This window comes from Orcinus orca, chromosome 15, assembly GCF_937001465.1.
Source record: "Orcinus orca chromosome 15, mOrcOrc1.1, whole genome shotgun sequence".
Lineage (NCBI taxonomy): Eukaryota > Metazoa > Chordata > Mammalia > Artiodactyla > Delphinidae > Orcinus > Orcinus orca.
The window spans coordinates 8,986,626-9,001,349 of record NC_064573.1 but is presented as its reverse complement, the minus strand read 5'-3'; positions in this window follow the sequence as shown (position 1 = coordinate 9,001,349).

The following is a 14,724-nucleotide window of genomic DNA, read 5'->3' as shown; positions in this document are numbered from 1 at the left end:
TTATATTTCAAAGAGATGATTCCCATGTTTTTGAGAAAGACAACCCTAGGTTGCAAAACTATCAAGAGCCTTAAGAAAATTTATCTACTGATTTATCTGGCCTCTCGGCTTGTGGGATCTTAGTTCCCCAACCAGGGACTGAACCTGGGCCATGGCAGTGAAAGCACGTCTGAACCACTGGACCACCAGGGAATTCCCCAAGAAAATTTACATCACAAAGGTGCAGATAGAGGATTTACACTTATAAGTTTTCTAAAGTAAAGTATCTAAGAAAAGAAAGATCAGGGGCCTAGAGTCAGGAAGAAGCCCATATGAAGTTTAGTCCAGATAAAAGGACATTTAAGGGCATCTTGAACACCAGTCATAGTGGGAAACAAAAGTGTGGCTGTATTAAAAACGGTAACTCAGATTTATTCACATATTTCACTCATCTGCACATTTCTGTGCAAGTTCCCCTCAAAACAAATTGCAAATGTGTGGAATTTTTAAAAATAATTTTTCAATCTGTCCTAGTCTATTTGGCCGGCTATAACAAAATATCACAGACTGGGTAGCTTAAAAACAGTAATTTATTTTTCCCAGTGCTGGAGGCTGTATTTCCAAGATCAGCATGCTAATGTGGCCTATTTCTGCTGAAGGCCTTCTTCTGGTTGCATATTAGCAACTTCTCACTGGGTCCTCACATGGTGGAAGGGATGAAGCAGCTCTCTGGGTCTCTTTCACGGGAGCACTAATTTCTTTCATGAAGGCTCCACCTCATGACCCAAGCACCTCCCGAAGGCCCCGTCACACTGGGCATTAGAACTTCAACATACGAAGGTGGGAAGGACACAAACGTTCAGGCCATAGCAGCATATACATGAGCACAGATATTTATTTATTCAGTTATTTTTAATTTATGTCAGTATAAACAGACAAATATTTATTGTGTACTTTGGGTTATAGTAAAACACTGCTTTAGTTACTTCGTTACTTAGACCGTCTCAGATTTGGCTATTGAGAGTTCTTTCCTTCGGCTCCCACGGCTGTTGACAGCTCATCATTGTGAGCTTTTCTTTAAAGCACTTCCTTATTCTCTGGCACTATAAGATACTTCAGACTCATCTTGGATACATCCTCCTGACCCATTTTTCCAAGAGACTTGGGCATCTTTCCAAGAAGACTTAGTTCCTTTATAAACCAAGATGGGCTAGGAGTATTGGTGGTTCTTGAGGTGTCATTATTTCTGGGCCCTCTCAGATGCTAGAGCAAGGAAATATATGTACATATACCATTCCATGCATAAACGGAAACATGTGTTCCTATAAGGACATAAGCTAATCACACACTCAAACTGAAGTCTCTTAACTCTATTCCATCACCACATGGATTATTTCAGCCTCCTCCCCAGGCTTATCTGTAAACTCTCACTCCAACAGTGAGAAATTGGGCTCTCACCATCGTCTCTCCATTTACACAACCCTTGAATTCTAATATGCATGAATATTATTACCAATCAGAATTGTTAACCTGTACTCTCTTAGAAAACAATTTTATAAACTAGAGTACCGTGTTAATGTACAGTTTTGGGGTGTTTGTTTTGCTTTGTTTTGCCTTTAGTCTTACTGACTCAACTTATTTCAAAGTTACTTAGGCTTCTGCTTATAGATTCTCTATATCTTTTCCTAATATTTAAATCTTTAATTCATTTTTGATGCTATTGTAAGTGGTATTTTTAATTTCAAATTCCAATTTGTCCTTGCTAATATATAGATAAATTTGAATATTAACCTTGTGTTATGGGTTGAATTTAGTGCCCACCCCCCCAAAATGTATATTGATGTCTTGTTCCCTGGTTCCTCAGAATGTGACCTTATTTGGAAACAGGGTCTTTATAGAGGTAATTAAATTAAAATGAGATCACTAGGGTGAGCCCTAATCCTATGTGATTGATGTCCTTACAAAAAGGAGAAATTCTGGTCAAGGAAGCAGTCACACATGTGAAGATGATGTGAACACACACAAGGAGAAGACAGTAATATAAATGAAATGAGGCAACTACAAGACAGGGAAGACCAAGGATTGTCCACAAGAACCAGAAGCTAGAAGAGGCAAGGACGGATTCTCCCCTAGAGCTATCAGAAAGAGCCTGGTCCCACTGACACCTCCAGAATTATGAACCAATAAATTTCTGTTGTTTTAAGCCACCCAGCATTTGATATTTTGCTATGACAGCTAAAACACCTTGTATCCACCTTTCCATTCACGCTCATTTGTTCTAATTTTTAAAAATTCTTGGGGCTTCCCTGGTGGCGCAGTGGTTGAGAGTCCGTCTGCCGATACAGGGGACACGGGTTTGTGTCCCGGTCCGGGAAGATCCCACATGCGGCAGAGCGGCTGGGCCCGTGAGCCATGGCTGCCGAGCCTGCGCGTCCGGAGACTGTGCTCTGTAACGGGAGAGGTCACAGCAGTGAGAGGCCCGTGTACCAGAAAAAAAAAAAAAAAAAAAATTCTTTGTGATGTTCTACATAAGCAGTCTTATCATCTATGAACAAAGACAATTTTATTTCTTCCTTCCAAAAGTGTACACATTTTCTTATTTAACTGAAATAACTAGGACTTCTTGTATGTTACTCAATAGTTGTAGAGAGAGAGGATATCCTTGTTTTATTCCCTATCTTAGAAGATTAGTGCTTGGTTTCTCACCCTTCGAACTTTCTTGTGGCAGGTTATTAATTATTCATTCACTTTTAAAAAGAAATATAAGACTATTCAGGTTATGTATGTCTCCTGTATGAATTTCAGTATTTTGTGTCTTCAGGTAACCCAGGATAATCTTTCCATCTCAAGATCCTTAATTTAACCACACCTACAAAGTACCTTTGGCAATGTAAGGTAACATATCCACAGGTTGCAGTCATTAGGTTATAGACCTCTTACAGGACTCATTATTCTGCCTACCACAGTGTGCCCTCTGGCCTTCAAAAATTCAAGTCAGTTCCACAGGCAAAATGCATTTATTTCCCAATATCCCCAAAGTCTCCACCCATTATACTTGGTAAGTGTTCCATGTGAACTTGAAAAAAAAATGTGTATTTGGCTGGTGTTAGATGGAGTAATCTATAAATGCCAGTTAAATTAAGTTGATTGATATTGTCAACTATATCCTTTCTGATTTTCTGCCTGTTTGATTTATAGCTGACACAGGGATATGAAACTCTCAAACTGTAATAGTGGATTTGTCTATTCCTTCTTTCAGTTATATATTTTTCCTCATTTATTTTGAATTATTTTGACGTTCATTTTTTTCTATTGATATTAATTATATTAGGTTCATGTTATCATCATGTAATGCCCCTTATTACCTCTGATAATTTTCACTGTTCTGAGGACTGCTTTATCTGAAATTAATACTGCTACTCAATCTTTCCTTTCTTTTGTGTAAACAAGACATTTCTTTCTCCATCCCTTCACTTTGAGTCCGTCTGGGTCTTCATATTTAAAAATTTTGTAGACTGCTTAGAATTGGGTGTTGTCTTTTTCCTCCCACTTTGACAATCTGTCTTATATTTTGGTGCACGAGGATCATCCACATTTAAAGTGGTTAGCAATACAGCTTGATAAATATCTACCATATTTGTAACAGTTTTCTACTTCTTTCATTTTTTTCTTTTTTTCTCCTCTTTTCTAGCCTCCTCTGGTTGTTTTTTTGTTTTGTTTTGTTTTTTTTTTTTTTAGCGTTACGCAGGCCTCTCACTGTTGTGGCCTCTCCCGTTGCGGAGCACAGGCTCCGGACGTGCAGGCTCAGTGGCCCTGGCTCACGGGCCCAGCCGTTCCGCGGCACGAACCCGCATCCCCTGCATCGGCAGGCGGACTCTCAACCACTGCGCCACCACGGAAGCCCGCCTCCTGTGGTTTTTATTGAACGTTATATAATTTCATTTTGTCTCTTCTCTTAGGTGTCAACGATACTTCTTTAAAAAAATTAGTGGTTGCCCTAGAGTTTACAATATACTTTTAAATCAATCTAAACCCACCTTCGAATATCAGTATACTGCCCCACATGTAGTGCAGGTCACTTGTAACAGAGAATTCCCAATTCCTCCTTCTTGTCTGTTGGGATATCCTTTCATTTGTTTCACTTATCCATATGCTATAGTCACTCAATACATTGTTACTATTATCACTTTAAATAGTTATTCGTCAAAAGAGCTGAGCATCCAGGTGTTAAGCTGGTCAATTTAAACAATGAGCCAAACTGAAAATAACTATCAATCTTTTATTCACTAACTGCACTAGTATAAGAAATGGACTTTTCAGGAAAGGGAATTTTGGCTCCTACAATGTTTTTGCAATGTTCCTCTCAGGAGACGGAGGATCAGGTGAAACAGCAGGTAACATGGACTGTCTCACTGCCACAGAGTCTCCAAGCAAAAGGCTCCTGCAATTTATAGACCTGGGGGGCCAGGGAAGGAAGGGGCGGAAGGGTTAGGGGAGGACATGTGCAAACACCGGTGAAACCATCACCACAATATCAATGTAACAGACACATCTATCACCTTGAAAAATTTCCTTATGTTTCTTTTTTGGTGCATGTTGTGGTATATACCTTTTGTTAATGCTGGAAGAGAACAATCTGGGGTAGAGACGCAGCTCTGACCTTGACAAGAGGAAGAAACCAGAAAGTCATCACAGGTCTCTAAGTATTGAGGAAAGTATTATAGTTTATTTAAATCCCTGGGAAATCTGCACAGGCCCCTATAAAGAAGAGTGATCACTGTCCTTTAATAGTTATGCAAATTATGAGATCAGGGATTCAACTGAGAATACAGTTTTGGTGAAAATAGATCAGCTAAGCTCAAAATACTTAGGAGATGAGTAAAAATGAGAAAGTAAACTAGCAGATTCAATTTCCTAAAACATGAGGGATTTTTCATAGTTTGATCCCGCAAATAAGATTCCATCTTCCCAGTTTTCATTTTTTAACCAACTTATTAAAGTATAACAAACAGAAATGTGCACACATCTTCAATGCACACCTCAATGAAATATCATGAAATGAACATAGCCCACATCAAGAATAGAATATTATCAGCAGCTCAGAGGTCCTCCATCTATATGCTTTGAAACATAAATATTTTTTCTAGACCACTCACTGAATATGCATTAAGAAAAATAATACCACTGTGTTTTTTTTCACTTTTTTAACCACACTGAAATCTTAATGGCTATTTAGAAATGTTATTATATGCGTGCACACACACCTTATTTGATGAGAAAATGCAGCATGCTCTACTTTCTGTGACCAAAGCAATCTGCATTTTTCAGAATCTAAATTATTGAGTAAGCTAAAATACATTTTTTCTTAGGAAAGTATTAAAAACACACATTCAAATATAGGTATCTTGGTTAAATAAATACATGGAAGAGACCGTATTAGGTAACCAGTGCAGAGCAGGGATTAAAATAGACATAGAATCTGACCTCTTGCATTGAAAATGATCTATAAAAATTCTGTCAAGGTGCAAATTCATATATATATATTCAAAATAGCATAATCAAGTTTTATGAAAATTTATAGACAGTAAACATTTGGAATAGAAAGACTGTTTATGAAGTAATTAGGTGTTTATAGTTATTTTCTAAGCTCTAGGAGCACATGAGAAAGTACATTTATCACTTTTATTCCCATAATGCTGAAAATAGACTAAAAAAGGAATCAGATATTTTAGTGAGACCAATCATACATTTTCTTTATTACGGGTTTACATAACTTAAGCCTTATGCTTTATGTCTGATTGTATTTCGTGCCTACTCTCTTGAAAAAAATATAATCATATAATACAAATAACATCAGAAGGAAAACACACACTTGTCTCACTGGACTATTGTAAGCCATCTGTTGATGTTAAACTATAAAAGGAAAATAAGCATATTTGTCAAGAATCACATGCTTAAGAGATTCAGCATTGACATTTTATATTTTCCTTGGAATTGTGTTAAGGAGACAAACAGTACTGCCAATTTGCCTTCAAATGGTCTAATCTGTGCTCATCCTCATAAGTGATCTCCCATATCAAAGAGATACACTGAGAAACTGAGGCACGTTTGTCACTACATGTTTCACAGGACTGGTGTCTCTTTACTTCTAGATATGCAATATACATTGAAAGAAACCAATTGTGTATATATAACACAAGCAGGATTGACCTACATTTTTCTTTTGCAAGGGTGAGCTTTGTAGTGACAGATATGACTGCAACCAATTGACTAGAATGATATATAATGCAAGACACTATGACTTCTCTTAAGATGACCGAGAATGATGTTTAACTGCAAACTTTCACGGTTTTGTGGACTGACAAGAAGAAAAATTTGCTGTTTAAGGAGACCTGTTGACTTTTATAGCTCAGAATTAATTTAGGTCACAGCAGTTGCTCCATCTTTGAATCCTAAAAAGGGGTAGCTCTGTAGGACAAATAGAAACATGAAGTTTCATAACTTTCTATCTTTGAGATAACACTGTGATACCAACAGGAAATCACAAGTGAGCAAGGCACATTCATTGTTAAAATACGGAATTCAAGAAGTTCTCTCATATGAAATGTATTTTATTGAATAACAATTTTTTCACCTACTCTTTGCACACTAGTTGAGAAAATCCTTATATTATCAATTAGTATTATATCAGCAAATAAAGGCAAGTAATTTAATCATCTAAATATATCAGGGACACTTCCTTCTCTCAAAATGTAAATTATATGTTAAATCAATTATTCAAAAAAATTCTATATTTACTATACATTATACTTAGAATCAGATGAAAAATGAGCAGGTTAGTGATCGCTATCATCAATCTTTTTCTGTCTCAATTAATAAAAAACGATATAGGGCCACATACCCACATCAGGATGTGGATTGAAACTCTTGGGGGAAGAATAATAGTTAAGATTGAACAGCCATCAACAAGGCGGCCAGAGTTCTGCCAAAGGCTTCAATCTGCCTGACAGCTTCTTCTCATTGAACACTAATCATGGATCAGGCGCTGTGCCAGCATCTCACCTCTATAATGTTTTATACATAATTAAACATTTACAAATCCACAGTGTGAAGAAAAGTCAGACCTCGTGTTCACTTTAAATAGAATTTCTAGAATATCACACTGCTTCTCCTAATTTTAATTATTTAAGCCGAACAAAAACTGTGTATCAGAAAATTTAAAGGTGGCTTTGTTATTTTATTTTTTTAATTTTTTCAAGATTAAAACTTCAAATTTTTTTTAATAACTGAACTATAGTCGACTTATAATACTATATTAGTGTCAGGTGTACAACATAGTGATTAGACATTTATACACATTATGAAATGATCACGATAAGTCTAGCAACCATGTGTCACCATACAAACTTATTACAATATTGTTGACTATATTCCCTATGCTATATATTACATCTCCATGATGTATTTATTTTATGACTGGAAGTTTGTACCTCTTAATCCCATTCCCCCACACCCCTCTCCTCTGGCAACCACCAGTTTGTTCTCTGTATGTATGAGTCTGTTTCCGTTTTGGTTGATCATTTGATCATTTGTTTTGCTCTTTAGATTCCACAGGTAAGTGATATCATACAGTATTTGTCTTTCTCTGACCGACTTACTTTGCTTAACATAATATCCTCTAGGTCCATTCATGTTGTCGTAAATGGCAAAATTTCATGATTTTTTATGGCAAAGTAATATACCTAATATCCCATTATATATACATATATATATATATATATATATATATGATATATCACATCTTCTTTATCCATTCACCTAGTGATGAACCCATAGGTTGATTACATATCTTGGCTATTGTAAATAATGCTGCGATAAACATAGGAGTGCATATCTGTCTTCAAATCAGTGTTTTTGTTTTCTTCAGACAGATATCTAGAAGTGGAACTGCTACATCGTACAGTAGTTCTATTTTTAATTTTTTGAGGACCCTCCACACTGTTTCCATATTGGCTGCAGTATATTTCACATTTCCATCAACAGTGTACTAGGGTTCCTTTTCTCCATAACCTCTCCAACACTTGTTATTTGTAGTCTTTTTGATAATAGCCATTCTGACAGCTGTGAAGTGATATCTCATTGTGGCTTTGATTTACATTTCCTTCATAATTAGTGATATTGAGCATATTTTCACGTTTGTTGACCATCTGTATGTCTTATTCAGAAAAATATATATTCAAGTTCTCTGCTCATTTTTAATCAGATGGTTTTTTTGATGCTGAGATGTATGAGTTCTTTGCATATTTTAGATATGCTGACACAAATCGCTGCATAGATTATGTCTATGCAGTCACGATGCCCATGATACCACGACGGGTACTTGGTGGCATTTCTCCTTTCCATCAGAGCAACAATTTGTTCCTGTGTATCTGTTATCTTATATGCATTAAAATTATAAACACAAAGGTATTTCACATGTTGATTAATAATTTACAGTTTTATTTGTTGATTTTCTAAAATAGTGATACAATCATCTTTTTGCATTTTATTAAAGCAACTTCCTAAGATATTTCTTTCCACGATCCTAGAATGAAAATACTGTTTTGCCCCAGACTTCTGATAAGAAAGTATAAGAAACTGAGGATAAATTTAGCATACAAAAAAATCAACAAGATGTTCACAAAGAGGTATTAAATAGGAAATGAATTATATTTTTGCCATGTTGATTTTAGAATTATTAGCAAACAAAACAAAGTAATGATAAAGACCCATGCATGGAAATTACAGGGAGACCAGTATTCATTCAATGCAAAGATGACAAAACATCTTGTCAAAGCTGCCCAAGATAGAATAGGCAGTGAAAGGGAAACCGGGAGGGAGGACAGTGAATAAGGTTACATAAGAATAAGCTGATCAGTTCATTAGCCATGATGTGATACACACTTTGACAGTGTTTGGTCTAATATAAATGCTTCATTTTTTCCCCAGTACTGAGATTGTGTGAGTCAGTGACTATAAAAATATCTCCTTTTTATAGACCTACATTTTTGGAATAATTATGTGTCAAATCATTTTCTAAAAGGCAAAACTTATTGTGTCACTGATTTACATTTTATACTGGTTGTTATATGGTACTGGTATAATTACCCCAAATACCATAAGTCAAGAAGTTTTAGTGAAGACAAATGATGGCAATAACTCTTATGAAGTGCTGAACACCATTATAAATTAGCACTGTTATAAGTATTTAAAGCTGTATATCCTACATTAGTAATTTATTTTTTTTCTATTCACATATTCAAATAGAGTTTCTATATCATCATTTGTATACTGATTCAGAGAATATTCTTCCATATCTGGAAATTTTCCTGAGTCTATGTCCACCTCTGTGAGAACTGTGCTTCTTTTTCTGACTGTTTAACTTATACATAATTATACATGACTAACTTACACATAGTGTGAATTTAAACCTATTTATTTCAAAATGCTCCAGAATTAAGCAAAATTTGAGTAGTTCTAAGAGGGAAGTTTATAGCAATACAATCCTACCTTAAGAAACAGGAAACATCTCGAATAAACACAACCTAACCTTGCACCTAAAGCAATTAGAGAAAGAAGAATAAAAACCCTCAAAGTTAGCAGAAGGAAAGAAATAATAAAGACGAGAACAGAAATAAATGAAAAAGAAATGAAGGAAACGATAGCAAAGATCAATACAACTAAAAGCTGGTTTTTTGAGAAGATAAACAAAATTGATAAACCATTAGCCAGACTCATCAAGAAAAAAAGGGAGAGGACTCAAATCAATAGAACTAGAAATGAAAAAGGAGAAGTAACTGACACTGCAGAAATACAAAAGATCATGAGAGATTACTACAAGCAACTCTATGCCAATAAAATGGACAACCTGGAAGAAATGGACAAATTCTTAGAAATGCACAACCTGCCAAGACTGAATCAGGAAGAAACAGAAAATATGAACAGACCAATCACAAGCACTGAAATTGAAACTGTGATTAAAAATCTTCCAACAAACAAAAGCCCAGGACCAGATGGCTTCACAGGTGAATTCTATCAAACATTTAGAGAAGAGGTAACACCTATCCTTCTCAAACTCTTGCAAAATATAGCAGAGGGAGGAACACTCCCAAACTCATTCTACGAGGCCACCATCACCCTGATACCAAACCAGACAAGGATGTCACAAAGAAAGAAAACTACATGCCAATATCACTGATGAACATAGATGCAAAAATCCTCAACAAAATACTAGCAAACAGAATCCAAAATTTGAAAGTTATTATTTAAAAAGTATTAATTATACATTGAAATTAGAAGTGTATTAAGAAGTTGAATGTTTTGTACTTGAAAATAGTAGGTCTTAATAACAGTCAAGTTAAAATATCCATTCCTTTTTCAAAAAATGTTATATCTAGTTTGTATCTGGTGATGCTGTAGAAGATTCCATGATTTATTCACACACATTCATACCCACACATAATATTGGAATTATTTTGCATGTATAATAATAGCACATTTAAGGCTAGCAAAATAAGTGGAAGACATTAAGATTTTACCATCTTGGAAATTATGTGTTTCAGAATTATACAACATACATTCATAAACACTAATGTGCATGTGTATATAATATTCAATCCTTGTATCTTCCTTCCCACTTTCATAGCATTGCTATGACACGTGGCATGGTGGACACAATTCTGCTACTATAGGCTGACCTGATCACACATATTTGTAAACCCTCCAAGAACATGCAGTGTTAATTTTCTAAGAAAGTAGAGAGCTCTATTATCTTTTATATATTTTAACAACATAATAATGATTTCTTATAAAGTTTCTGTGAGTTACAAATAACTCCTAGAAGTTAGAAAAGCAAAAAAAACATCAACTGCATGAAAAGAACACATTTTAAAGCAGAAAGGCTTTCTTGTGCACCCTGTGGGAAAATATCTTATTTTTCTGTGTCTCCATGGCTTTTTGATATTACCTAGATTATAGCATGCTTATATTCCTGTAAGCATATATTTGTCTTCTTTCACTATTACATTATAAGGCTTTCAAGATGAGAAACAAAATATTGTTTTAAAAGTCTATACAGTGCCTAAAGAGTCTCTTGTGTATAATAGTTGCTCAATAAATATTAATTGAATTACACTTTATTGTTCTTTTAATACATCCAACAATGTATAAAGTGTTTTAAAATTTTTCTTTGCATTTTAGATTGGCAAAACACATTAGGCAGACTAAAAACACCTTTAATAAAGTAATTTTTAGTACACTTCTCTAACCCCAGAGAATCTTTTAATAAAGATATTAAAGTGTTGAATTTTTATTCCGTGCACTCAAGGGGACAATGTGTGACTCAGGGGACTAAGTGAAAGAAGCGTTTTATTGCAGTACATTGCATGCTGGACGCTAATTACACCAGTTAGAATATTCTCTCAGCATTATCCATTCATGTGGAAGTCAAATACACAGGGGGCAGAATTTAAAATAACTGTTAAAATAAAAAAGAAAAGAGAACAAAATACTTAAGTGGAAACATATATTAGAAGTTAAGAATTTTCACTTAATAATTTTTATCCATTAGAGTTATAGCATTATCAAGTTCTCCCCAAATTTTACATTATTGTAAAAACACACAAATATGTACATTTTCATATATACTACACATAGGTATTTGAAATCTTGAAAGCTATAGTAATTTGTTTATACAGTTCCCATAAAAGGAAGCATGTATTATTTTGCCACTCTGGATTATTTCTTTTCACTGTGAACAACTACAGTTGTGACAATTTTGCTTCCATATACTGCATGAATTCATGAAATTTGTCTCATTTTTAGGAGGTCATTTTATAGTGGCCACGAAAATTAGAATAGTTTCAAGTTAACAGACCTGAACGAATAGAACATATCAGTTAAAAATCAGGATTCATTCTTAAAATAAAAGTCACATGTAATGTTGAAAGGGCAACTGTGCTGATAGTCCTATTCTTTGCCTTTTAAATCAGTTGTTGATAGAGGTAATAAGCCAGCTTAGAGAGAATAAGTTTTCTGGAATAGAGGGATTTCTCTCACAGCTGACCAACACAGAGAAATTTAAAAATGGCCTGTGAGATCCCCATCACATATAGTTCTCTAGGCCATTTAGAACCTCCTCAGAGGTTAAATTATTTAATATTTTACTAATTTAGTAATATTTCTTTCTTGGGAACACATTCAGTGAATCAGAGAAAGACTTCATTATTTTGGTTTTCCTTAATTTTATTTTAAATGGTGGAAGAATGTAATAGAATAGAGAGAAAAAGAGTTATGTATTACTGATATTTGTTTTCCAAAATTTACATGTTCTAAGGGGAATAGAGAACTATAAAATGAATATCCGATGCTCTGGGGAAGAGAGAAGAGATGTGGAAGACAGAGGTAGAGTGTAGAGAAATGGTCCAGGAGTTCGGTTCCCTGGTGCCTCTGACTTCTGATTCGAATCTACCTCTGTGTCAAAACCAGTGACAGTGTAGGTTCTGATGGTACCTTAGCAGGACACTAGGGACCAAGGTGTTACATAGTGTGTCTAGAAACAATGCATCAATACTAAGGATATGCTGACTGCTGATTAAATGCTTAGTAGATGGGATTTAGTTCCACTATCAGGCTTGCGATTGAATCAAATGAGTTATTTAATCCTTTTTGCTCGCCTATACATGACATCATTCCAGGTACACTTGAACTTAATAAATTTCCCACAAGAAATACTGCTAACTCAATTATAAGGAAAGCAGTACAAAGCCATCCAGGTACCTAAAATAAATTTAAAAAATGGATGAATGGATAGAGAAGATATGGTACATATATACAAAGGAATACTACTCAGCCATAAAAAAGAATGAAATACTGTCATTTGCAACATGGATGCAAATAGAGATTATCATACTAAGTGAAGTAAGTCAGAAAGAGAAAGACAAATACCATATGATATCACTTATATGTGGAATCTAAAATATGGCACAAATGAACCTGTCTACAAAACAGAAACAGACTCACAGACATAGAGAACAGACTTGTGGTTGCCGAGGGGGAGGGGGAAGGGAGAGGGATGGAGTGGGCATTTGGGGTTGGTAGATGCAAACTATTACATTTAGAATGGATAAACAACAAGGTCCTACTGTATAGCACAGGGAACTATGTTCAATATCCTGTGATAAACCATAGTGGGAAAGAATATAAAAAAAGAATATATGTGGATAACTGAGTCACTTTGCTGTACAGCAGAGATTGGCACAGCATTATAAATCAACTATATGTCAATAAAAAATTTTAAAAATATATAAAAATATAAAATATTAAAATTAATAACAATGATACAAATACAGATGATTTTATGCATCTAAGCTTAAGCATTTCTGTTGGCTTCTTTTTCTTGTTAATATATATTACTAATATATTTTTGAAACTCCAGACTTTATAGCACATAGGACATTTCATAAGAAATAGGCATGTAGCCCTGGGTCTGGCTTATAATCAATAATTATTTGTTAAGTCATTACCTGACAATGAATTGTAATAATTACACTTGTATCTTGATTAGGCTCTTTCCTTTTATTTTGTAATCCACTCATTTTCCGATAGATAAGTGAAAAGCATTCTTTAAAACAAATTTAACTAATTAGTCCTTATTTAAACTCTGAGTACCATGGCACAAGCTTCTCTCAACACCTAAAGAGTATTAATGATATCTGTTTACATCAACTTTGAGACCCAATGAACAGAGAGGAAATCTTCTCCAGAACTCCATGTGACCCTTCATGAGTCTTACTCCAGGCAGGAAATGATTACCTAGCAGGGTACACTTAGTAGCGTGTGTAATGAAATCAGAGATTTCTAAGAGTCAACCAATTTAGTTGTTTCATAGAACAGTTAACTTACTACTTTTTTAGTGTACCATTTCTAGATAGGAAAATAACCTTCCAATATTAACCAAGCCTCTGAAACTCTAACAATTCAAACACTATAGGGTCCAAGAGGTGCCATGTAAGGGTGAGCCCTTATTCTTTAGCAAAGATGCCCTCTTCCTTCCAGTGAAGGACAGAGAAAATAAGCTTCTATAAGATTTATTGTGAATGTCCATTTTAAAACTGCAAAGGTTATTCTTAGCTAATCCAGAATGAAAGCATAACAATTTTTTGAATCACCTTAAATGATTTTTTTTAGCTATGGAACTAAAATTCATTCATTTCCAATAAATTTATTATGACATTTAATCATCTGGTACTTTTTCTCTGAAGGTTTAAACACTTAAAAATCTGTTATTATCAAACAGCTTGAAGATAACTGCTCTTTTTAAATCATCTCAAGCAAGGTTAAAATAAACAGAGTCAAAATAACTAGAACAAATCAATCTTCTACAAAAGCATCTTAATGCTAATATTTCTTATTTTAATTAGTTTTCCTCTCAAATTTTAGGCCATTACAAGTTCAATTATCTTTAATTGGACTTTTTAATCTTTAAATTTCAATCATTTTGATCCATAATAATCCACTTGGATTGAAAATTATTGTCTCTGGTTTACTTAATTTGGTAAATGCTGCATATGTCACTTGCAATATTTTATTTACTAATTGTAATTTCACACGTTTGTGGAGAATGACATATATATATCACTAGAATTGAAATAACTATGTAATTTAATTTTGAAATTCCATATATATAGTTCAATTAACTTTTCTAGG